General features: G+C 36.5%; 1 protein-coding gene across 7 annotated transcripts in view; it reads left to right on the top strand.

Moving 5' to 3' along the window:
- LOC108977262 (homeotic protein ocelliless) overlaps nt 1–24,127 on the top strand; it is a 166,930-nt gene that overhangs the window by 99,266 nt on the left and 43,537 nt on the right. For 5 of the 7 annotated variants that reach the window (XM_018946876.1, XM_018946870.1, XM_018946871.1 and 2 more), the window contains one exon: nt 19,810–21,048. The exons of the other annotated variants lie outside the window; for them this stretch is intronic. The gene's annotated coding sequence lies outside the window, so the exon portion shown is untranslated. The remainder of the gene's footprint in view (nt 1–19,809; nt 21,049–24,127) is intronic. 7 annotated transcript variants of the gene reach the window in all.

Below are 24,127 nucleotides of genomic sequence, written 5' to 3'. Positions count from 1 at the left end.
AAATGGAAACTGTATCGGGTCTATAAACTGCACAAATTTTATTGGCAGCTTGAGATGCATTTTTGCCTTTATCGTAGTAGTAGTGTAACATATGCCGTATTTTCTCTTTATTTTGCTCCATGTTTGCGACGCTATAACTTACGAACGACTAAACGACAATCAATCAAACACGTGTTAGCGCGTGAAATGAGCTTTCCAAAGAGATATAGCATGACCCGAATAAAAGTAGAACTACGCGCTCTCAGCGCCAACTAGCGAAAATACCGCAAGACTTTTTTGACAACCTAATATATGGTATACCAGTTAGCAGAAAATATTAAAGAGTTTAATGATCCATGAAGTCAAGCTAATGGGAAAAGAATTTATTAAAGTTATCGTAATTATCTTTAATTGGTAGCAATCGAAGCTATAATTTTAATTGTAGCAAAACTATATTTATATTATATTAATTACTTTTGCGGCTAGATTTGTGAACCCTGGACAGTTTATTAACGTTTGTGAGAGATGAGGAAACCAAGAAATGCGAAGGTGAACAAGAGGGTGCTTTATTCAATAACTCTGACATATTGCAGTACTATATACAGGGGGATTTTCCTGTTCACCAAAAGGCGTCAGTGCCGATTAAAATGCCAGTAACACGCAAATCCGCTTTGTACGACGACTTTATTTGAGATGCCTGTGATTTGCGATGACTTTATTACTAAACGATCCAAGTAAGAACTTGAGGGTCTAAGTGGCTTGCATAGATCCGATTTATTTACAGCCAACAACTGTCAACTAGGAGGCGATCTCTAAAACTGTATGGAAATGTTCCATATCGATAGCACAATAACGAAATAAAGTAGTTCGAAACTAGTGCGGACGATTTTCGACCAGAATTCAACCAGATCGGCTGACTATTTTCTGAATAATCAATACTTATTGATCTCGAGCAATCAAAGTATTGTTAGGTCCGTAGTTATTTTTATGCTGAACTTTTTATAGATATATTATGACATTTGCCACGAAGTTTGTAATACCCAGAAGTAAAAGTCTGCTAAAGAACTTGGACGGCAAAGCTGGTAACATAGTCTAATATGCAGTTGACATTGCCATCTTAATAACGGGTAGGTGTCTACAGACAATTAGCAGTATTATGACCACCACGCTCAATACAGTCCAAAATTGGGCATCGTAAGCGGGTCTGGGATTGAACCTGGAGAAAACGGATCTACTTGTGTTCACAACAAAGCATAAAATTCCTCTATGGAGATTCCCTTCGATAAATGGAACAGAACTCGCTCTTAAGGACCGTATCAAATACCTTTGAGTAGTTTTGAACAGCAAACTGCTGGGGAAGCACAATGTGAAAGAAAGTTTGAGAAAGGCTAGCAATAGCAGCTGATGTCTCCAGCTGATGTCTTTGCTATTGCGAAACCCGCATTTGCAGAAAATTTCAGAATCAACATCTACGTAGACAGCCAGGTAGCAATCAAGGCAGTTACTTTGTTTCACATATCGGCTAAAAGTGCCTTTGGAAGCAGAGTAGCGGTAGAAAGTGTTGGCAGTAGCAAGCAACTTCACTTCTACTGGATACCAAGTCACGAAAGCATCGAGAGCAATGCGATAGTGGACGAGTTTACCAACGGCTAACACCCGAAAATGTGATCAACGACGATCTCGACAGAAGTATGGTAAAGAACATCAAAATATAATACGATGGAACGACCTACATGGATGCGAAACTGCACCACACAGTCCACAGAGTCTGTTGAACTTCGCGGCAAGCGCATTAATCCTAAAGAACGACTACTCCTCATGGACTTAATAACTGAACTCCATCTGATAACGAAAATAAACTGGTTTATCCGCAGCTCATTGACCTGCCAGATAACCTAGCTTAACCTAAAAGTTGGAGATTTCACAAAAATACACATATAAATGATCAACAAAACAAACTGAGTCGATTTAGCCGTGTCCGTCTGTTTTTGCATCTGTCTGCTTATATGTCAATTAGTCCCTTAGTATTAGAGATATCGATCTGAAATTTTGCACAAGTTCTTTTCTCCCAAACAAGTTGCTCATTTGTTGGAACTGCCGATATTGGACCACCACAGCATATATGTAGCTGTCATACAAACTGACTGATCTCCTCCTTCCATGGATCGTGTTCTTGCATGAAAAACTTTTCTTTATATGGCAAGATGTCTGCACAAAATTGGCATGAATTATTATCAAAGGCAACGCCACAATTTCCAAGTATATTGTTCAGATCGAAACCGATTAAATCAGATTCTTGTATGAAAAATTATTTTTTTTTGCGAAGGATATCCCAGCTTTGGCTTTTAATAATTTGGTGTAGAAGTAATTATGTAGATATTAGAACAACCCATTTGAGTATCTTATTATTTCAGATAATTCAGATACTCTTCATAAAATTGTACTTTCCTCGAAAAAGTTATGAAAATCGGTTGTTTTCAAATTTTCTTACTGCCACCACAGTTAATTAGAAGATTAGACAGTTCAAATTTCTAGCAAAAATATTCAAGTGAATTGTAGATAGATATGTAAGGACACTACACAGTACACAATCGCGCACGGGCACACTCATAATTACATCAGTTTAAAAGCCATTTACAATAACATTACCTTACTTGGAACCGGATGAATGCGCACGAGGATAACACATGATCACGGAGGACTCGACTGTCGACTGACGACTGCATTGAGATTAAGTGGGTATTTGCAGCAGCTAAAGCATTATATTGTAATCCGTTAAATGTAAATGATGCGCAGTGCCATTCTTCAAGCAGACAAACAAGCACATACACACGCTTACAGCGAGTGCAAGTGGCTTTGAGCAGTTAACCCTTTACCTCAATATAATGGCGATGATTTGGCGATGCGCGCGCGTTTTTGCAAAAATACCATGAAGCCACAACGAGCACCTTAGCGGCAACACCCACTTCGTACGCTCGCTGCTAAATACCGTTGCATTACAAGGCTACACATATTCCTTCCTATTTAAGCGCCATTGTTTCGCGCTGCTTTTGCAATAGCCCCGAGGCACCAACGGCAAGTGTCGAAGGTTAGCTCACTGACAGCGGTAACGGTAGCTGCGAAAGACGGACTTAATCTAGGACAAGCGGAAAAATGCTATGATTTTCCATTTAATTTTATTGTCTCCTATTTTCGAAAGGCAAATTTTCAATATATATGTCTGTAGATATTTTGAAATCATTGTGTGTGTGTATGTGTGTAAAATGTTGCCTTTTGTTGGTTTCGTTGGCAGCTGCCAAGGTGTTCAATAATAAAATCATATTCGCTCGATCTTATTTACTCTATCTAAGTGAAGTTCGTAAATGATTTAGACACTGTACCCAATAAACCACAATTGGGCGAACCATCTTCGAAAAGAAATATTTTCGAACATCAGAGATTTCCGTAAACCTTTTTTGTGTGTTTCAAAAATATTCGATATTCCTTAATATCTAATTTCGAAAAAAATCGAAGATTATATATTTTGCACAAATTTAAAAAATTTTCATGACTAAACCTTTGGTACCTTGATATCATCCCAGAAGTGAGGACGCGAACATATTTCAAGCGGTTGGAGTTGAAAAATTTAACACTTGTGACCACTTACGTTGGTCAAAAAATGGGAAAATATTATTTTGGTTACACAATATGATGTCTAAACTATTCGAAGATCTCATATCCCCAGGTATGTTCTTTGATCTTTTGAAATTATCTCTGAAAGGAGAGATCCTAAAGGCTTTTAATTGATTCAAACTGGTTCGAATTGTGGAGCAAAGGTAACTTCCATGTTCCCCCAAAAAATAGTTTATATAATATTTATAGATTTCATAAAACTCGTTATAATCTCCGTTCAGTATAAACGCGAGATCTTAGATTTTACAACAATTTCGCACATGTTGGATAAATCGTTGTTGAAGTTGGAACATCTCAGCACTCTTACATTCGGCTAACCAGAAGACATAGACGAAACTAGCATTAGAAACTGACTCAAGAAGGCTCAAAATGCATTCTCGAATAATAAGGGTCTTATGCTCTTTTCTAAGAGTATTTTAGATACCACACTGGAGCGACGTTCTAAGCGACGTTCAAGTGAGATCCCTGTTAGGATCGAAGATCGTCCTATTTACTTAACCTAACCTACTTGCTTTCTTTGTAACCACCATTACTCTTTTCTTTAAGAACGGTACCTAAAAGCTTTATTTCAGTAGATTTTCTAACCGATTTGTGCTTTTTGGTTACTTAAAGTGCCGTCTAATAAATTTCATGTAATCAGTTCACTAACGAGGTCAAAGATATAAGATTCAAAAAACTTGATTAATCTTGTATTAAGTTAAGGAGCAGCTCTGTAATGGCAAATACCGTCGAATATGCTTTAGATTGCTCGAGTACTAGAATACTTCGGAGGGTAATGAACCTGTAAAGCTGATGAGCCAGGGTTAGGGAAAACATGCGTTCCTCGAAACTGAGTGAACCGGTGCAGCCCAAGGATTGTTGTGAAAGTTTAGCATAGGTCTATCAAAGTTACTTTGGAACAAACGTTTGTTAAGAAAGTTGTAGATACAATCGTTACGATTAAATTCAAATTAGAGATAACTGACGCAAAGTCCAGCATCTTCTGAGAGGAGTAATACTCAAGGGAATCTTTCCTGCCCCATGGAAATGTCTTGTGTGGCAACTTCATTTTTCAAATCAAGCACAAATAAGAGTAGAATAAAGAAACTTATTAAATGTATGTCAATTGTTCGTCATCAAAAGAGGGGTCTCTCATCGGAGGCTGGTTTCTTCTTTTAATTGGGAGGGTGTACTTTTACATGACAGGTCCCACACACAGCATACAAACATGGTGAGGGTTGTTTCCTCTTCTCACTTTAGTTCGCCTTCAAACGAATTTTTTTTTTTGTTTTTTTTTTTTTTTGCTACGCAGAGAATACTTCATCTAAGACCGGAAGTCGTGAGCTGCTTGAGCCATATGTAAAATAATCGATTCTGGTCACTCCCAAGTGAATGGCGATCAGAGAACTTTCCTCACTTACGTGAACTTCTACCCATGTCATCTATGATGACAACATCTGATGAGTCACCGTTACGAGTTTTCGGGAGAAAGGTTCTGCGGAAGATTTATGGTTCTTAGCGTATTGGCAACGACGAATACCGGTGACGAGAGGCGATGAACTGTACGAGTTATACGACGACATTGACATAGTTCAACGAATTGTTGAAGCATTAGAAATCGGTCGAATTGTCAGATAAAAATACAACTCCTTCTGTGTGAACGGCGAATACAGCGAATTAAGAGACATCGGCTACACTGTCTAGGTCATGTCGACCGAATAGATGAAAACACTCCAGCTCTGAGAGTATTCGACGCAGCAACCGCCAGGGAAGCGAAGGAAGAGGTTAGAGATCTTCCTCCGTTTCCTATGCTTTTATTAAAATTTGGAGTTTTCCGTATTATCAGTCCTCGTCATATTCTCCCTGCATGAACTTTTTGGTTACTGGGTTAATATGCAGCAAAGCAGACCAAAATTTGCATGCCTAACAATAAAACCCTTAGCATAGCTATAAATACTATTCATTGCAATATATGTCGAGAACAACGAGTTGAGCAAAATTTTAGGCTGGCAATTAGGTTTCGCCTCAACTTTGAGGCACCTTTTGTGAACTGAAATAAATACACGTCGTTGAATAAGTAATAAACACATACACACACACGTGTAGGAACATAACTCACGCGCGTTCAATCCCGGCGACCTGTGTTCACTTGTTGTCAACTTGTTGGTGGCCACCATCGCGCACCAGCCAAAGTGCGGCATGGCTTGACATGGCTGCGACGTCCCAGATTAATGCCGCCCAGGTACTGATGTGCCGTTGCTACTGTTTTTATTTTCCACACGCTGAAACAATGCCGGCGATTAAGGCGGCAATTCCGTAAACCGCAATGCACATAGCCACATACACACACACACACACTCAAGCACATACAATACACATGCATAAAGGTTAAGAAAGGAGCTGCAACAAAGGCAAGCGAAGCGACGATAACGGCAATGGTAACGGCGGCTGAATGCGGTTAATCCCTTTGCTGCTAATTCGGCTGTGCATATTTGCATTGCGTTCTACGTTTGGTGTAGTGTGTGCGTATGTATGTGTGTTTATGCAGTTTGCTTTTGTTTTTGTTTGGCTTTTCATTTGCGAGCATGCAACGTTATGTACGCGTACCTACCGACTCTGGACCCGAGTCGCCGACAAGCGACTCAACTCAACTTCATTGTCTTTGCCCATTGTCTTTCACCTGCCCAGCGGATCCGCCCGCCAGCAGCGCGTATGGAAATTTACGTGGCATATTGACTAAAATCAGTATGCACAGTGGGTTATTTCAGATTCTTTTGGAAATACTTTTGAACAGGTTTTGTCTCATCTTTATTAGCGTAGACACCGCTTGCGAGGTTATAGTCGAGTTTGCAACAGTGCGCCAGTCGTTCTTCCTTTTCGCTGTTTGGATTCCAAGTCTAGCCAGGTCCTTCTCTGGTCTTTCCAACGGAGTGGAGATCTTCCTCCTCCTCTTCCTCTACGTCCTCCGCGGGTACTGTGTCAAATACTCTCAGAACTGGAGGGTTTTCATACATTCGGACGACATGACCAAACCAGCTGTCTCTAATCGGAGGCTTTCTTTCATTGTGGGAGTGTTATACGTGACGGTTCCAAGCGCACAACCGTGAGGAGGGATCATTCGCCTTCTCAGTTTACTACGCCTTTAAACCGTGGTTTTTTGGTCTAACCCGGAGGATACTTGGTCTAAGACCGAAAGTAGTGAGCTGCTTGAATCATATATAAAATAATCGTTATTGGTCACTCCCAAGTGAATAACGCTCAGAGAACTTTGCCAATAAGGAAGAATAAGCGACTTTCACAAAGTTGGTTTGGCTTTCGATAAGTTTGAATGAAGAGTAGACTTCAAAGTTAGTAAAAAAAAATTATTTTTTAGATTTTTATCAATGCATTATAAGTGTTATCTCAAACTAACCCAATACAATTGTCAAATATTTGTTTATTTTTCATAGTAAATGAGCCACTGTACCGCACACTCTTTAACCGAGCGTTGGGTTAGAAGGGATTAGACACAAAAAATAGGTCGTTTGGAAGAACTACTATGCAACAGCTATTCACTAACTCGGTCTTTTCCTAACACAATACTGAACTTAATCAGTCATACATACGAGTGAGCGACCAACCGACAGTCAAAACGACAGCCGACTTGCATATGAGCTGCAGAGGGGTAGGCAGTCAGTCAAATTGCCACTAAGTCGGTCGCTTGGTCGGTGCAACATGTAGTCAAGGCAAAAATAACAAGTTACTGCCTGTCTACCCGCTTTCCGTCAAGCAGTCAGCGAGTCAGCGCGTAGTATGAGTAAGATCTGCCTTGATGACTATCAGCAGGTGGTTGATGAGTTCGGCCTTTGCATGCCGGTACTGGCTTTACGCTGCTATTGTGTGTTGCTATAGTAAAAATACAAATAAAAACAAAAAAAAGAAGATCATCAATTGATGGGCATTGCGAACTGTGAACGGCGAAAAGGTATCGCACAAACAGTCAACGCTTGGCGGCGAAAGGTGAAAAGCGTTGAGTGCGCCGCCGTCCAACCGGTCAGCACGTGACTCAAATCTTCCAGAAGTAGCATTTTGCGGTTTTGCGCGATTAACCACCAACAAGGCAGTCTCAGCCAGCCAGCCGGGCCGTCGACCACAGCCTGTGCGCCAGCATAGCGCGACCAACTAAATAAAAACAGCATGCAGCGCATCAAGAAACCGTACAAATTCGTCATTATTCACATTTCCATTATGCACCGCACTCGCACTTTCCTCCATCATTATCGGTATTGCGCTCATAAGCATTAGTGTGGGGAAACTCCCAAAAAACGCCTTGATCGCGGTTGGCTTCGTTGAACCGGGCAGTCGGCTCTTAATTTGGGAAGGCATGGAAGCGCTGAGCTGATTTAGCCATGTTAGGTTGACTGTCCGCCACTCAGTCTGTAGTCTGTATATACGCGTAATAGTTCCTCCGTGCTTGAGATATCAATATTTTCAAGAAGCTACACCGTTCGAACTGGTCGGTCAATATTAAGTGCTTGTCTGAAAAACTTTTTTATTTGACAAGATATCTTCACGAAATTTGGTACAAATCATACTTCAATTCAACACTACAATCTCCAAAAATAAATTTGAAATCGTAACACTATAACACATAGCTGTCATACAAATCGATCAAGGGCTAACAAATTTTTATATGGGAAGCTTTTTTATTTGAAAAGATATCCTCACGAAAATTTTCACAAACTAATATGCAAGAAAACGCTAGAATCTCAGTATAAAAAGTTGAAATCGATCCACTATAGCATATAGCTGTCATACAAACCAATTGGTCGAAATCCAGACCTTGTATGGAAAACTTTTTCATTTACCGTTATATGTCCACGAAATTTTACACAAATTATTTTCAAAAGTAAAGCTATAATCACCGCATATATTATTTGGATCGGACAACTATAACATATAGCTGTCATACAAACTAACCGCTCAAAGTCAAGGAAATAATTTTTTCAACCCTTCTATGCCATTGGAAATGCATCTGTGGAGTGTATGGTATATGGCTTCGATGAAGCCGAAGTTAAAATTTTTTCATTACAACTAATTATTTGCTTTCATTAATGAATTCTTCTTCTTGCCATCAGACTTTCACCACTGCTATTTGGTTGTCACCACATCAGACATTCTGACGTGCAAATATGTGTTTATATTAGCGCTTATATGCATCCGCATCTGTCAACTAGCTGCCCTTGTGCCCATCTTCATGTTCAAACAAAGCAAATTATCAAATTTTGAGGATTAAATTTGTCTAATTCTTGGCGAAATATCTTAATCCACTCTTACATAAATATTTACTTCCACGCATTGTGTGGGAAAGTACGACATACAGTTTCCAGAAGCAACGGTTACGGAAAAATCATATGTCTTTGATGTCAAAACGGTTTCAAATTTCAAACGCTGGGTCCAAAGATTATGAGTTGCAAAGACAACAAACAGAAATTCGAAAAAAATTACATTCAAAATTAGTGATGACACAGCAAATTATCTCTGAGTAAATTAGTGTTTGGTTATATGCTGTGTTCATTAGCAATACTAGTTCATCAAACGCTTGAAATTGCAAGAAATGGTGTGGTTAGATAAGAAGAAAAGTTCCTTGAAATCAATAATATATTTCCAAGTCAATAACATATCGAAGTAATTCTTTTGTAAGCGCCAGTTAAGCAGCCTGTTCAGCGCATTTTTACGAGACCTTTCTATAAGCAAAAATATGCAGTAGTTCAGTATATACTATAATTAATATATATATATATTCTGCAAAACATCCCATAATCCACTGTGCAGCATCTTCCATGCAAAGTCTGTGCAATGATTTAACTAAAACTAATAAACATAATTAGTTTCACTCAGCCTTTTCCTGGTTATGGTACATTGAACCACCGAAAAATTATGAGTTTTCTACGAGCTTTACGAGACTTTCATAAGATTGGAGGCTTTTATTAACATTCTGAAAGTAATGCATTAACAATATTTAACTTATGAAGTTATTTTATAATTATCAAAACCAAAGTTAATTAACATATTGTCACTTCAAATGCAAAACAAAATCAAAATCAAATCATATTACTTACATATATGTATAGGTACTATAAGCTTTTAAGCTTCCCCTGTTCAATATATCGAATATATAATAATTTTATAAACAAAACATACATTTGATTATATTATATTGTTTTTCCTTTACTTGTAAGCTTATGAAAAGTGATGTTACGTTATTTTACATTTTAGGTGACGATATATACACTATACTATATCTTCAGTTCTTAAATTTATTTTCTGAGTGAAAAATCAGTCCATTTTTGCCACTATAGTTAGCTATTGGAGGATGGAGTCATGGGTAGAAGTTCACGAGGAAAGTTCTCTGATCGCCATTCACTTGGGAATGGTCAGAAACGACTCTTTTATAGTATGACTCAAGCAGCTCACGACTTCCGGTCTTTGACCAAGTATCCTCTGGGTAGCCTAAGAACATCCGTTTGAAGGCGAGCTCAAGTGAGAAGGCGAAATATCCGCTACAAAGGGTCCCGTCGCCGAGTACTATCATTTACTCCGGTGAATGAACGTCCAGCCACAATCCGCATCAAAGTGAGGTTCTTCAACATATCGCTGATTTGCGCCCACACCCCGTCGGATGAGAAGGACGATGAGAGAATTTTTCTTGAAAACTCGTAATGCCGACTCATCATATTTTGTCATCGTCCTTGCCTCTGCATCCAATAGCAGGACGCGAATAATAAGGAACTTATAGAGTCTGGTCTTTGTTCGTCGAGAGAAGACTTTACTTCTCAATTGCATACTTAGTCCGAAGCAGCACCCGTTGGTAAGAGTTATTCTGCTTTGGATTTCGAGGCTGACTTTCTTGTTGGTGCTAGTACTGATTCCAAATAGACGAAATTATCTACGACTTCAAAGTTATTACTGTCACCAGTGACGTGACAGCTAATTCTCGAGTGCGACGACTGTTTGTTTGATGACAGGTGATGTTTCGTCTTGCCCTCATTCAGCACCAGACCCATTTGCTTTGTTTCTTTGTTGAACGTGAAGAAAGCAGAACAAAAGGCGCATTTGTTATGCCTAATAATATCAATTTTCAAGACTAAGGTTGGAAAATACGTACAGTCATACATTTGACGAACCACGGTAGTTAGAGCTTTATCGGTTTATGGGCGTATTCAATATATAGGAGTTTTAGGTATCCAAAAGAACCGGTTTTCTAAGCTGTGCAAGTGAGATCTCGGTTGGCACTTGCGCCAAGATCGACCTTTTAAGCTAGCTTAACTTAACATAGCCATATATTGTGAAAAAAATTAAGATTATAGATTTCATCATACATCACTACACTCTTGATCTATCATTATAACTCTTACCATTAAACAAATGTGTATAGCAGATATGAATTATATTTTCTCTGTTTCGAAGTATAGCAAAAGTTTATGACGACTGAATTTTATAGTGACGTCCCATTAGTATTTTTCTCTGAGCAAAATGAAGAGTTAATATTAAGGCACCATTTACATAAGCAAACATTAAAAGTCAGTGTAATATATGATATAAGCCAGATCATCAAAACAGGTTTTAAAGAAAAAAATTTCGGAAATTTTATTTCTGGACCTGCGAAATTCAAACGACCACTTAAGTCAAGTTCACTTAATTACCGTCAATGCCTGAAGGTTCGATATGTTATAGCTCTCATATTAGCAACTGTCATACATGCTACAAGAGAAAGTTTCCTATAAAACAAATTTTCAACTACGAATGGAATCGGAAAACACATATATTCTTGGATTAAAATTATGTTGATTTATTGACATCCTCCTTCAATGTTGGAAGCTTTGCTTAATATGTACTTCCAAGGCTGCAACGAAGATCTTGCTGAGCATCTGCTATAATTTGGAATTGGGCAAGGCAAATATATATATTTTGAACAAAAATTAAATTGTGGGTTTTCATAAGAAAATATATCCGAAGAAAAGCTGCTGCTAGCACTGCCTTCATACTCTTCTCGCATTTTAAAAATTAGCAAATAGCAAATTAAAAATTTAATTATATGTATGTATGTTGGTATTTGTATAAATTTCATTATGCCTGTGTGTCCAGGCATATGAAAAATATATATACATATATGTACATACTAATATCTTCAACAATAACAACTACATGCATACAATGCGAAACGTATAAATAATGCTGGGACAACAATCCAATAAAAGTAGCGTCAACACCAACAACAACGGCAACAGCAAATAAAAGCTGGACTCACTTTTGCGTTGGAAGCTTGCATTTTCGTTGCCATATTTGTAGCAGTTTCGATTATTGAGCATTGTTGTTGTTGGCTATTTATGTTTTCACTCGCTGATTGTGTGTATGCATATACGTGTATGTATATTTATATATATATATATACATATATGTACATATATGAAGGTATATGTGTGTATGCTTAAGTGTCTTCTAAGTTGTTGTTACATGTGCGCATGTTGTTTTTGTTGCTTTTATAATATGCATTATTTATGCTGATGTTGGCGACAACATTTGATTGCCAGCAACTGTGGGAGTTGAGCGTGTGCTGGCGGCAGCAACAATATGGAAAGTGATAAAAACCTATGATGATATTCACTAGAACAACAAAAACATAAACACAAGCACATACATACCTACATATGTATACAGTAGTGGTAATAAAAGTTGCAACTCAAAGGACTTCCACCTCGGACTGCTGATTACGTTCGGCATTGTTGTTATTGTGGTGGCAGTGTTGTTGTTGTTGTAATTTTCCATTTCGTGCTTTGTGTAAGCTGTCTGTCTGTTGGTCGGTCGGTCGGTGTGTTTGCTGTTTCGCTCGCGACTTCTGCGACTTTTTGGTTCGCTGCTTTTCATAGTTCGTTTATTCCTTTGTCCTGTTTCTCTACACACACATTTGTTGTTTTTTATTTCATATTGCGACATTTTAAACGCATAAAAGCAATGAGCGAAAAACGTAAAAAATGCAAACAAAATGTCTTCTCAGCTTCTTTGTGCGTCTGTGTATCGTCTTGACTTTTGCTGTTGTTTTTGTTGCGGCCGAAGGTGGTCCGCGCTGCGCCGCCATGCTGGCAAATATTTACAATCCCTCACTTTTTATGCGCGCGTGCATCTTCCTCACTCATTTCCGCCCCTTTAACGCGTACTTGGTCGCATCTCGGCACTTCTCGCTTTATTTTTGCAAATTTTCATTTTGACTTTAAATTGCGAGACTTCAAGTCTTAATGAAATTATATGCCAGAAATATTAATTTATGCTTATTATATTATATCAGCGTGACTTCGCGTCACATTGCAAGGAAAGTGAAATGAATCTCAGCTATAATGGGCACATTATTTTTATTATTTTATGAGATAAAAGAGGCTCTAAAATTTTATTTTTAATTCAAGTTGAATTACTTAACAAAAAATTTATAAATTATAACACATTATTTTATTTTTTTATATTCTTAATAAGTTCAATATAAATATCGCGTAGACAAATATATCAGTTATTCACAAATGGCGTTGGATAAATGTCCAAATCAATAGCGCATCCTGAGTTTTTGACATACAAACCCTCGCCATTTGGCAAAACTAAATACAAATAAAAGAAATATTGTTTTTTGAGATTTTTTCCTTGCGAATAGATGTTTAATGTTTCCCTAACAAAAATCTTGATAATCGTTGACAATATTTATACAGAGATAAATCCAAAAAAAAACTCGTTTTTTGTAATTTTTTTTTTCGAAGAAGTGTTATAAAATATAAAAAATTCACTTTAATAAGAGAATCATTGAAATCCGCCATAGCTGAGTCTACCTAACCGGAGCGAATGCGAATTTTTACCCGGCTAAGCACTGTTAACTCGGCAACATTCCTTAAAACTACTTCAGGAATGCTTTCTACCGCTACAACAACAACATCAGGACTTCCGAAAAAAGGATATGTTAAAAGTCCCACAACTAGGGAGAGGCCAGTTCTACTGAAGTCAAAGGGATTACGAGATCTACTGCAATCGATCTTGGACCTAAACGCTTTTGCGACAGTGGAGCTTCCGTGAAGCTAGCTCATCAGCTTTGCAATTTCCCCCCTCTGAATCAGCCAGAGTGTTCAGATACGTGTTCTTTTAAGAACCCAGATTCTCTGAGTCTGACTGCGACTTTCGCAGCCATACACCTTCCGACTTGGTGCACCACACATGCTGATTAGCGCCGCTCGTTGAACGCTCTCGAGTTTCTTTGAAAGTGTGGTCTTTTCTAGAGTCCTCCAATACATAACGACTCCATAGAAAATGACGGGCTTGACTATGATGTCGTAGAGCCAGAGGACCACTTTCGGTGAGAGACCCCATCTCTTGCCAATCGCTCCTCTACATCAGTGTAAAGCAATCGATGCCTTTTTTGCTCTCTCTCTCTCCGATATTCAGCTTCCATGAAATCTTCCTATCCAGGATGAACCCTAGATATTGTACTCTATCCGCCGGTTGCAGACTTCCGGAATTTTTGACCGGGTTTTCCTACCAACATACATATATTTATTATTCACGTCACTTTGTAAATTCTTCTGAACTTAAGGCGAAATCTCAGGTTTTGGATCCGATACTAATTTTTATCTAGGCACAATTTAAATTTCTGACGGAAAGGCGTTTTTATGAATAATTTTCAAGATAAAACACAAATATTTGATTCCATTGAATAATTAACTAACAAAGTCGTGTGGAATTTTAAAGTCTAGTCCGGTCTACTCTGGAGAAAATCGAGCTTAAAGCTTTGGAAACCGATTCACTAACCTAAAAAAACTTACAAATGAGCTCATATCTCCGACACTGTTTACTGGATAAACTTAAAATTTTCAGAAAATATTCCCAAATACATGTGTATTCGATATATAACCAAAAACGATTTTTGAAAATCAAAAGTGAATATAAACCCTAGAAAGGTGATTCCATTTCTCACAAGTAGCCTGGCTTTGACAATTAATTCTGGGATTAAGGAAAATAATTTGGATTTTATTATTTCCAGCTTTATGAGGCAAGATTTTGAGTACATAAAAATTATATATTTACAATTTAATACAAAATGGTGGGCACCGAGCTCTTCTATGGAATCACCTTTTTCAGGATAGCTTTTAAGGGCTATTGTCTAAAAAATAAAGAAAGGGATCTTTAACTAAAGCTTAGACCATAAATTTAGCTGTAAAATTTTTGAATAGATACGTGCAACAGACACTGAGTATGTTCGTCGCCTTATTTGAAAAATGTAGTTTTGAGAAAAAGGTTTTTTCATGAATTGAAATTGACTGATCCGTACACTTTGACCCTATAGCGAATTGGACCGAAAACATATGCTTTCTAAGCTACCAATTGAATACGGTTTTAAGGACCCAGAAATATATTTTATACAATAAATAATAATATTTTCATATTAAAAAGCCAATAAACCAAGCTTATTTGAAATAGTAGAGAAGACTTTCCGAGAAACGAAACGAATGGGGATTTTTTATAGAAACATGAAGGAGCAAGAAATGATTTCTATTTATAATATTGTTTTCTCCATAAATTCAAAGTAATGAGATCAATTTCTAACAAAGAATAAAATAAAACAAAAAGCAATATTTTGCACTTCTCTTCAACGCTTCCAAAAAGAATTGCGCTTTTTACTACCTACCTCATAGTTGACCTGTCAGCCAGTTCTCAGCTAGCACAGCTAGTGACTTTGAAATGATGCTGAAAAACCAAGGCTATGCTAAATACATAAGGATGACACCTCCCACCTACACCTTGACTGAAATGAATACGAAACAGTAGTTAAGTTACCCTTGACTTTAAACATATTCTTAGTGTTGTTGTAGTTACGTGCATTTAGTTAAACTTTTGTTTAGCTCTTTAGCATTTAAGTATAGGTCAGTCTATGCTTCTTTAACAGGTATATTTGGTTGCTATTAACTTCACAATGAATGCAATAATAAAGTCACTACAAAACGTGCAATATCAAAACATGTGAAACACATGCAAATTTACATCACGTGAGGTTGCACGGAAAATACTACTAATGTATATAGAGCAAAGTATTAACTTAAATATTGCTGGCATAACCATTTTGCGAAGTTAAAATATAAAGATTTTTTCTTTCACAATTTACCAATCTCCCAAAGGAGAAGAGAACAAGAGCAGGAATATATCGTCACCTCAAATGCAAAATAACATATAATCACTTTTTTGTATGTTTAGAGGAGAAAATGATATATCAAAAAATGTAATTTGCTAAGTTGATAGGACTGTCCTTAATTACTGTGCTAAATATGAGCGTGTTCCGTCAACTAGTGTTAAGACTAGATGCTTAAGTCGGTACACCTCAGTAGTGCGTTGCGATTTTTACAATGGATAAAAAAATCGAACAAAGAATTTGTCTCTAATCATTGTCAATGTTGGAATAGGCATAAGCCTACAAGCCTGCGAGTGGTACGAAACCTTCAAAGACGGTCAAGAGATCATTGAAGACATGCCTCGTTCTGGACGACCTTCCACCCATTCAAGTGATGAAAATAAATTAAAAAAACTGAAGCATATGGCGCTTGAAAATCGTCGCGAGTCCGTTCGAATAATTTTGGCGGATATTTTGGGTATGAAACGCGTACTTTCTCGACTCGTCCCGAAAAAGCTGAATTTTTTTTCAAAAAGAGTACCATAAACAGGTCTTTTTGGACATGCTTGATCGTGCGAATTCGTACCCCACGATCATGGAGATATTATAACTGCCGATGAGACATGGATTTAGGAGCTTAACATACAAACAAGTAAACAATGATCGGAATGGAAGAAAAAATTACTGAAATAAGAAACAAACACGTCAGAGCCATTCAAAAATCAAGGTTATGCTCTATTTTGAGTTTGCCACCAGTTTCGATGTGTGCTTTAAGTCGTTGTCGCGTTGACCACGAAAGTCGCCAATTCCACTCAGCAAGAAGAAACATCGTACTCTTAAGGATATCCTCTATAGCCATTGATTCGATGAAGTGGTCCAATACCAACCCCGGAAAAAATTTCCTTAATTATACCTATGCAGTAAAGTGCATCTAACCGCTTACTTTTCGGTCGGCGAATTCTTTCCATTCCTTATTCTTCCTTAAGTATTTTGAATTAAATTTTGATTCACCAATCAGAATTATTGTTTACCTTCGTTTCATTGGTGTTCCGGAGAATATTCTAATCGTATTGATCGTCGATTTTTTCTTAATAAAATAAACGACTTTTTGGCTGCTATATACCTATTTTGGCAAAAAAAACGGACTTCACTGTATTGCATGGCTGCTAACTTTCATTTTAGTCCTCTAAGTATTTTTGAATTGTCTTGTCGTTTTGTAGCTTTGAGTCGTTCTCACTGATCGTGAGTTTTCAGTTATTCATTTTCCCAAAATTTTTATAAAGTTAAGCTCACTGTTGATTTATTAATATAAAAGTTGATATTATACAATTTTATTTTTGTAATAAACTATTTTTGTAGTCTTTAATAATTGATTTTTTAAATTGAACTAAATGTTTGTTTACAGCCTTAGCACTTTTTGCGTATAAATACCTCCTTTCAAAAAATTTAATTTTTGTTATTGTATTATTAAATAATTCTGTTTTTTGTTCGTAACTGTATTTTTGAAGTCGGTTGGCAAGATTTCTTGAGAACTACCCAACCGATCTTATTGAAATTTTTTCAAAAGTCTTTGAGATACAATTTTTAAAGACTTTGACGAAGAATTTTTTTCGATTACAACTATTTGAAAAAAAAAATCTCAAAATTTTAATTTTTTTTTAATATCTGCAAAATCCAATTTTCAGTTTTTTTTCCTTCGTTGAAGTTCTAATTGAACTAAAACACATATATCTTCACTTTAGATGATCCTGTAAGGAGTTATCCTGCCAATAAAAGAATCTATTGAAAAATTGATTGAAAATTTGATTTTTTGATATTCACTAGTTAACAGATTTTTTTCAAATACTATCTTCTAAAAATATACAATACTTAATTGGAAGAAACTTGCGAAAAAACGCGCTTTCCTTTGATTTTTAAACCGCTTCCGAAATCTCAATTTCGCAATCACCTATTAACTTCTTCAAAATTATGCGCAGCAAACAATTATGGAATTTACTACTTATAGACATACATATTTACATACATATAATGTGCCACAATTACAATTGTAAGCTCTTGATTTAATCAATCACAGTCAGAACTTGCCACTATACATACGTGTATACATATTTACGCTGCTCCACAACACACAAAAAAAAAAACAGCAAAAACTGCCAAATTTATTAGCGCCAACTATTCGATTTCGCTGCAACGTAATTCATGTGTATTTTAATCAAAGCTCCATTCAGCTTTTCACGGTAGCTTGAAGAGCCTGCGCGCATATTTTATTGCCATTTTTTCGCTTTCATGGCATACAAACATACAGATTTATGTGGTGTAAAACGTGCCGTGTAGATGTGTGTGGGCGCACTTGCTTGCAGACTGAGGTGAGGGATCCTTTGAAATTACATTTATTGACTTACATACATATGAATATGAATGTTTGAATATATGTATGTACATATATGTATGTATGTACGCATATATTTTTGTATACAATATATATGAGTGTATATGCATATTTGTAGGCTACTTGACGGCATGTTATCTGTATGTGCCTATGTGAATATACATATATGTATGTATCATGTATATATTTTTGTATGTAAATAAAGGCAAAGCGTCGCAAGATGGCGCGTGCTAAAATGCATAAAATAAAAAAAAAAAATAATTCAGCCGACATTTGCGCTGTTATAGAAAGAAATACACAAATGTTATATTATACATATATGTATGTACATACATATACATATACATATGTACATACATAATTACATAAGTACATACATATATCCAGTTCATACTTGTACATGGTGGCTAGGCTCCAATCCTGTCCGTGACAAACTGTATGCCACCACTTGAGCCTTTTCTAGCCCACAACAGCACATCGATCGACGTCGCGCAAAGCAAAGCAAAAGCAAAAACAACAATAACTTAAAAGGCATCAGCAACATAAAAACAGCGTTGCTGTTAGTGACGAGGTGTAGCTACAATGACGCTGGTGGATAGTCACCTCGACAGCGCCACTCACAACCCACTCGTCCACTGTACTCTAGCGTACTTGTGGCCATATACATATGTACATGTATGGATGTATGTGTGTGCGTCTGTGTTCTTGTAGGCAACCATTTGCTGCAAAACAGTGTAACTGCAAAGTTTTCGGCAGCGAGTCGCGCTTTTTGGCTGCTACTGCTGCTACTGCTGCTCCTGCTCATGATGAGGCAAATGTGCGGCTGTTGAACCGACACGTAGGAGGTGTGGTTATAGGTGCGCTGCTGACTACGCATGTGTGTGTATATGTGTACAGAAGTACTTGCGCTAGCTTTAAGGTTGTGCTATGCTATTTGCTGCTGTGCTTATAAATATTTATATACTTATATATGTATGCATACGTATTTAAGTGTATATGCTTGTGTAGCTGCTTGCTGCCATTATACTGGAGAGTGGAGCGGTGTGGGTGCGCGCATAAGAAATGTAGGTGGTTGGGGCAATAAATAGGCAAATAACCGCCAACTGGGCTTCCAAATGAATACATTCATGTGTATTTACAGCTGCAAAGCATATCGACGAGCTTATAAATATTATCTACAAACAACGATTGCAACAACAACAACAACAACAGTACTATTACTCATATTGCTCAAGTGTAGCGTGCGCCGTAGTTGACAAAAACAACAAAAAAAACCAAATTTATTTCTAGCTGTGGCAGCCATCTACAGGCGGATACAGTATGTAGTTGTCTCTTTCTAACACACATATGTAGCGCGACTCCGCTATATTGCGGTTTGTTATGCGCTTACTCGCTACATATTTCGTGAGGCTTGAACGCACATACACACACTCGCTACTGTACGCTACTCTTCTCGCTCTTGCTCATACTTATGGCACTCTCCTTGGAAAGACCACGCTATCTATCTTTATCTCACTCAATTACCATGCATGCTTGTGCTCTTACATTCGTATAGTATATAGTCAACCCCGCCGTCATGTATAGCTCCGCCACTAATCGTTCATTTCGCTTACAGCTCACCTTCGCCGACGCACTTTCGTCCGTTCCCTTGCCTTGTGTAGGCACAACACAACAACACTGTTGGCAAACTGCTACTGCTACAACAACAAATTCGGCACACACTCATGCACGACGCGCGGCTATGAAAAGAAATCGAGTTTTTCCATCGTACACACACACCATCCACACGGACAGCAGCCACCGCGCACACACAGGCGCAAAGGTGTTGCTTGTTTGTTAGCCGCACCACAGTCAGTCCAAAAGTTACGTTCATTCAGTTCACTCGGTCTTTGTGAAGCGTTGTCGTCGTAGTCGTTGTCGTGTTGTACGCTGCGCTTATCCACACACCGTCTTTCTCGCCTGCCTGTTGCCCGATATCAAACGCAGTGTGCTCATAACAAAATTATTATTATTTTCCATATTTTGAAACGTGTTCTTCTTCGTGCGATTTCGCAAATATTGTGCTGTTGCCAACTTGGCGTGTTCTTTTCGCAAGCGAAATCAGTAAGCGTGTTGAAATTTGGGCGTAAAATTCAATTGAAAAAGCGACTGTGTCGAGAAAAGTGTGCAAAATAGCGAGGGTTTCGCAAAAACCACGCAAAAAAAAATTAATTAAAAATATTAAAATTAAAACAGAAACAGCAAAATTTACAAAAAATTGCAAAAAAAAAAATGTGCAAGCAGAAATGAAACAATAGCGAAGTTATAAAAACAGCGAACAGCATCAGACTTAAATGAAAAGTGTGGCATTTTAAGCGGCATAAAAGTGTTGTTGCGAATTCAATTGTGTTCAAAGCAAGCAAAAAACGCAAAAAATACATATAAACAACTAACATTGTGTGCATTTTATCGTTGGTCAGTCCAATAAAACCGTAGACAAGTTTGAAAAAGTTTGTAAACTCATAACTTCTGCAGTGAATTTCATACAACAACAAATAGCAACATTGGATTACATATTTACATACATCTAGCTGTCAAAAAACTTCACTTAAATTCATAAAACATCGCAAAAACAACAACTTCATAGTGCGTCTTTGTGCCAAGTACTCATAATAGTTGTGCTATTATTCTACAAAAATATATAAATTCGAAAACTTATAGTTTACTTGTGTGAAAAGTGACATTTCAGTCAACAAATCAGTGTACCGATGCCATCAAATTTGGAATACTCATAAGAGCCGTCGCAACTGCAAGCTACAAACGCGCCGTTAGCCAAGTGCAAGCAAAGCCGCCTCAGCGCGAGAAATATAGTTTGGTAAGTCAAGTTTGGGTGTATCTAGAGTATGAAAAGGACATATAATGTTGAAAACATATTAAAGAAATAACAATATAATGCAGATTGTATGCTAAAGAAAGAATCTTTTGCTATGAATGATATATTCTAAAAAAATTAATTTTTACTATGAATGATATTAATGCCGAGCTTTTGGGTTAAGACCATTATTTGTGGTACGATGGGGATACTTTGTCCTTAGATGGCTATTTTAGCATACTTATGTCAATCAAAACGTTCTAAAACCTTATGAAACAATATTGAACGGACTAAATAATATTGCAAAATTTAGATAATCTTATATGAATATCTATTCTATATATATCTATATGTAATAATCAAGAATATGTAATCCCAACTCACACATATAAATATTGGAGCCAATTTTTCTTTAATTAAACCAAATTGTTACCATTCATATTAAAATCTGCTTACTACAATGATATATGTATAAATATAATAAGAACCCCGATTTTCTGAATTTGTTTTTTTTTTTTTTTTGTTTTATACAAAATTTCTTTATTTATTGATCTGCTTTTTTAAAGCCTAGCAATAACTTATAAAATCTCAAATCCATTTAAAAACTAGACAAGCTTTAGCAAGTTTGAGCTGATTTGGTGATACGTTGCAAGAATATCTCTGCTTTTTCTCCGCGAATGGGTTTGGGTGATCTCGGAGTGTACATATATGTATATTTCATTCCGATGCCCTCTACTTCTTTCTTTACATTTCTGAAGATTTCAATTAAACTTGGAACAATATTCTCATACATAAAGCATTACTCAAACCGATCTGGTAGTATGAAATTTAAACCTCGGCAGCTCAATCGAAGCGAATTTCATGGGCTTTACTATTATAAATGCACTTTTTCATGTAAGAAACGATGCTCTCCATTGGCAGCTAAAGCTGCCCAGTGTAAGAAAATAACTGTTTTACATTAGAGGTACAAGATAATGTACTAGCGATCCAATCCTATATCCTGACATAGTCAACAATGCAAGAGTTTAAAAAATACCATCCATAAAAGCTCCCTTTTCGATTCAATTGTTCTCACCTTCATTTGTGTGTTTTTTTGTCAATTGGATTACCACGCAAATGACAACTGTGTACAGATGAAGTGCTTAAAATGAGGTCTAAGCCAATTTTCACTAGGGTCATAAGAAAACAACACAACTTAAAAGAAAATGCAAACAATTTATGATCATATGCTCAATTTGGGAATATAATTTAAATAAACAAACGACAAAATTAAAAAACGACAAACTAAATCAATTTCGTCGGGTCCATATATACATGTGAAATAGTGACTCAGTTTTTAAGTAATTGAGCCGAAAGTTTGTATATATCATTTTCTCACCAAAAAGCTACTCATTTGTACAAGCCACCGATGTTGGACTACTATAACATACAGCTGCCATACAAACTGAATCATCTAAATAAAGTGATTGTATGGAAAACGTTTCCAATTGATGAGATATCTTTATGAAATTTGGCACGAATAATTGGATAAGGCAACGTTACAATATTTGCTGACATTGTTAAGATAGGATGACTATAGCATACAGCTATCATACAAAATGGATGATCAAAATCGAGTTCTTATATGAAAAACTTGTTTATTTGTTAAGATATCTTTCCGAAAATTGGCATAGATAGTTATATAAGCTAACAGCACAATTTCCGAACAAATTGTTCAAATCCGASCACTCTCTCATATAGCTGCCATAGCAACGTATCAATCTAAATAAAGATCTTGTATGGAAAACTTTTCCAATTGATGAGATATCTTTATGAAATTTNAATAAAGATCTTGTATGGAAAACTTTTCCAATTGATGAGATATCTTTATGAAATTTGGCACGAATAATTGGCTAAGGCAACGGTACAATATTTGCATATTTGCATATATTGTTAAGATAGGATGACTATAGCATACAGCTGTCATACAAATTGGATGATCAAAATCGAGTTCTTTCATCGAAACTTTTCTATGTGTTTGCGATAGGTTTTCTAGCTTCGGTGCAACTGCTTATTAACACACCCCATGGAACTTTCTTTATAATCCTTAGTATTAAATACTTACTCTTTCCTTATTTTAAAAAACTTTAATCATAAACAAAAACCATGCTCCAATCTAATTGCCAATAAAGTTAATATTTTTCAATTCAAAAATTCAAAAAGAAGCATGAATTGAACAATTTTTATTAATTTGAAAAACGTATCTATATTTTATTACTCTCAGCCTTTTGCGTTATGAAAATGCAGTGTTCTCCAGCAATAAACCATAAAAGCAATCAAACTGCTTATTCTTCGCATCAAAAAAAGTTTAAGCATTTAGCATAAAGCACTATTAGCTGATTAAAAATATGTTAGAGAATTTGTGTAGTGATCAAAATAATAATTTAAATATACAATAAATATTGTCTACTTACCTGCTGCTCTAAGGCATACCGCTAATGGTAAAAGTCGAACAACCCATGCTCCCTCTTAAACTAACTAGTTCTACCAAAAATCTTGCTTAGTTTTGAACATTTGTGCATGCCAAATCTTTTTCTCACTCTTATGCACTAGATAATATTTATTTATAATTTTATGGTTTTGGGTTATAAATCAATTTTAAAGTATTTGTCATTGTAAACCGCCAGCTTTTTCGGCTTCGACTTAATTAATAGATGCTTTGAGGCGAAAATTCGCCGATATTCGCGCTGTGTTACCTTCAGATACACAATAAATAAATACAAATTAAGAGGCGAAAAATATATTAAAACAAAAAGTAATGTAGAAAAATAAATTAATAAATGCTTACGCATGCCCAGAAGAGCGTGTAGACTCATAAAATAACATTTGGACACAAAATATGCAAATATGAACGCGCATCTGCGTTTAGGGCACGGGCAATTAGTCATAAATATTTCCAAGATTTTCGTACAATTATTAAAACTGCGGTTGGCTTCGACAAAATGACCAAGGTAAATGAGAGGAAAATAGTATAGAAAGAGAGACTAACCGAAAACAAAAAAAATTAAAATTAATAAATAAATAAAAAAAAACACAGAAATAG

The sequence above is a fragment of the Bactrocera latifrons genome, unplaced genomic scaffold (genome assembly GCF_001853355.1).
Source record: "Bactrocera latifrons isolate USDA-ARS-PBARC rearing strain unplaced genomic scaffold, ASM185335v1 scaffold_86, whole genome shotgun sequence".
In the NCBI taxonomy this organism is placed as follows: domain Eukaryota; kingdom Metazoa; phylum Arthropoda; class Insecta; order Diptera; family Tephritidae; genus Bactrocera; species Bactrocera latifrons.
Note: the sequence above shows the minus strand (reverse complement) of the source record. Positions and strands in the feature narration are given on the sequence as shown.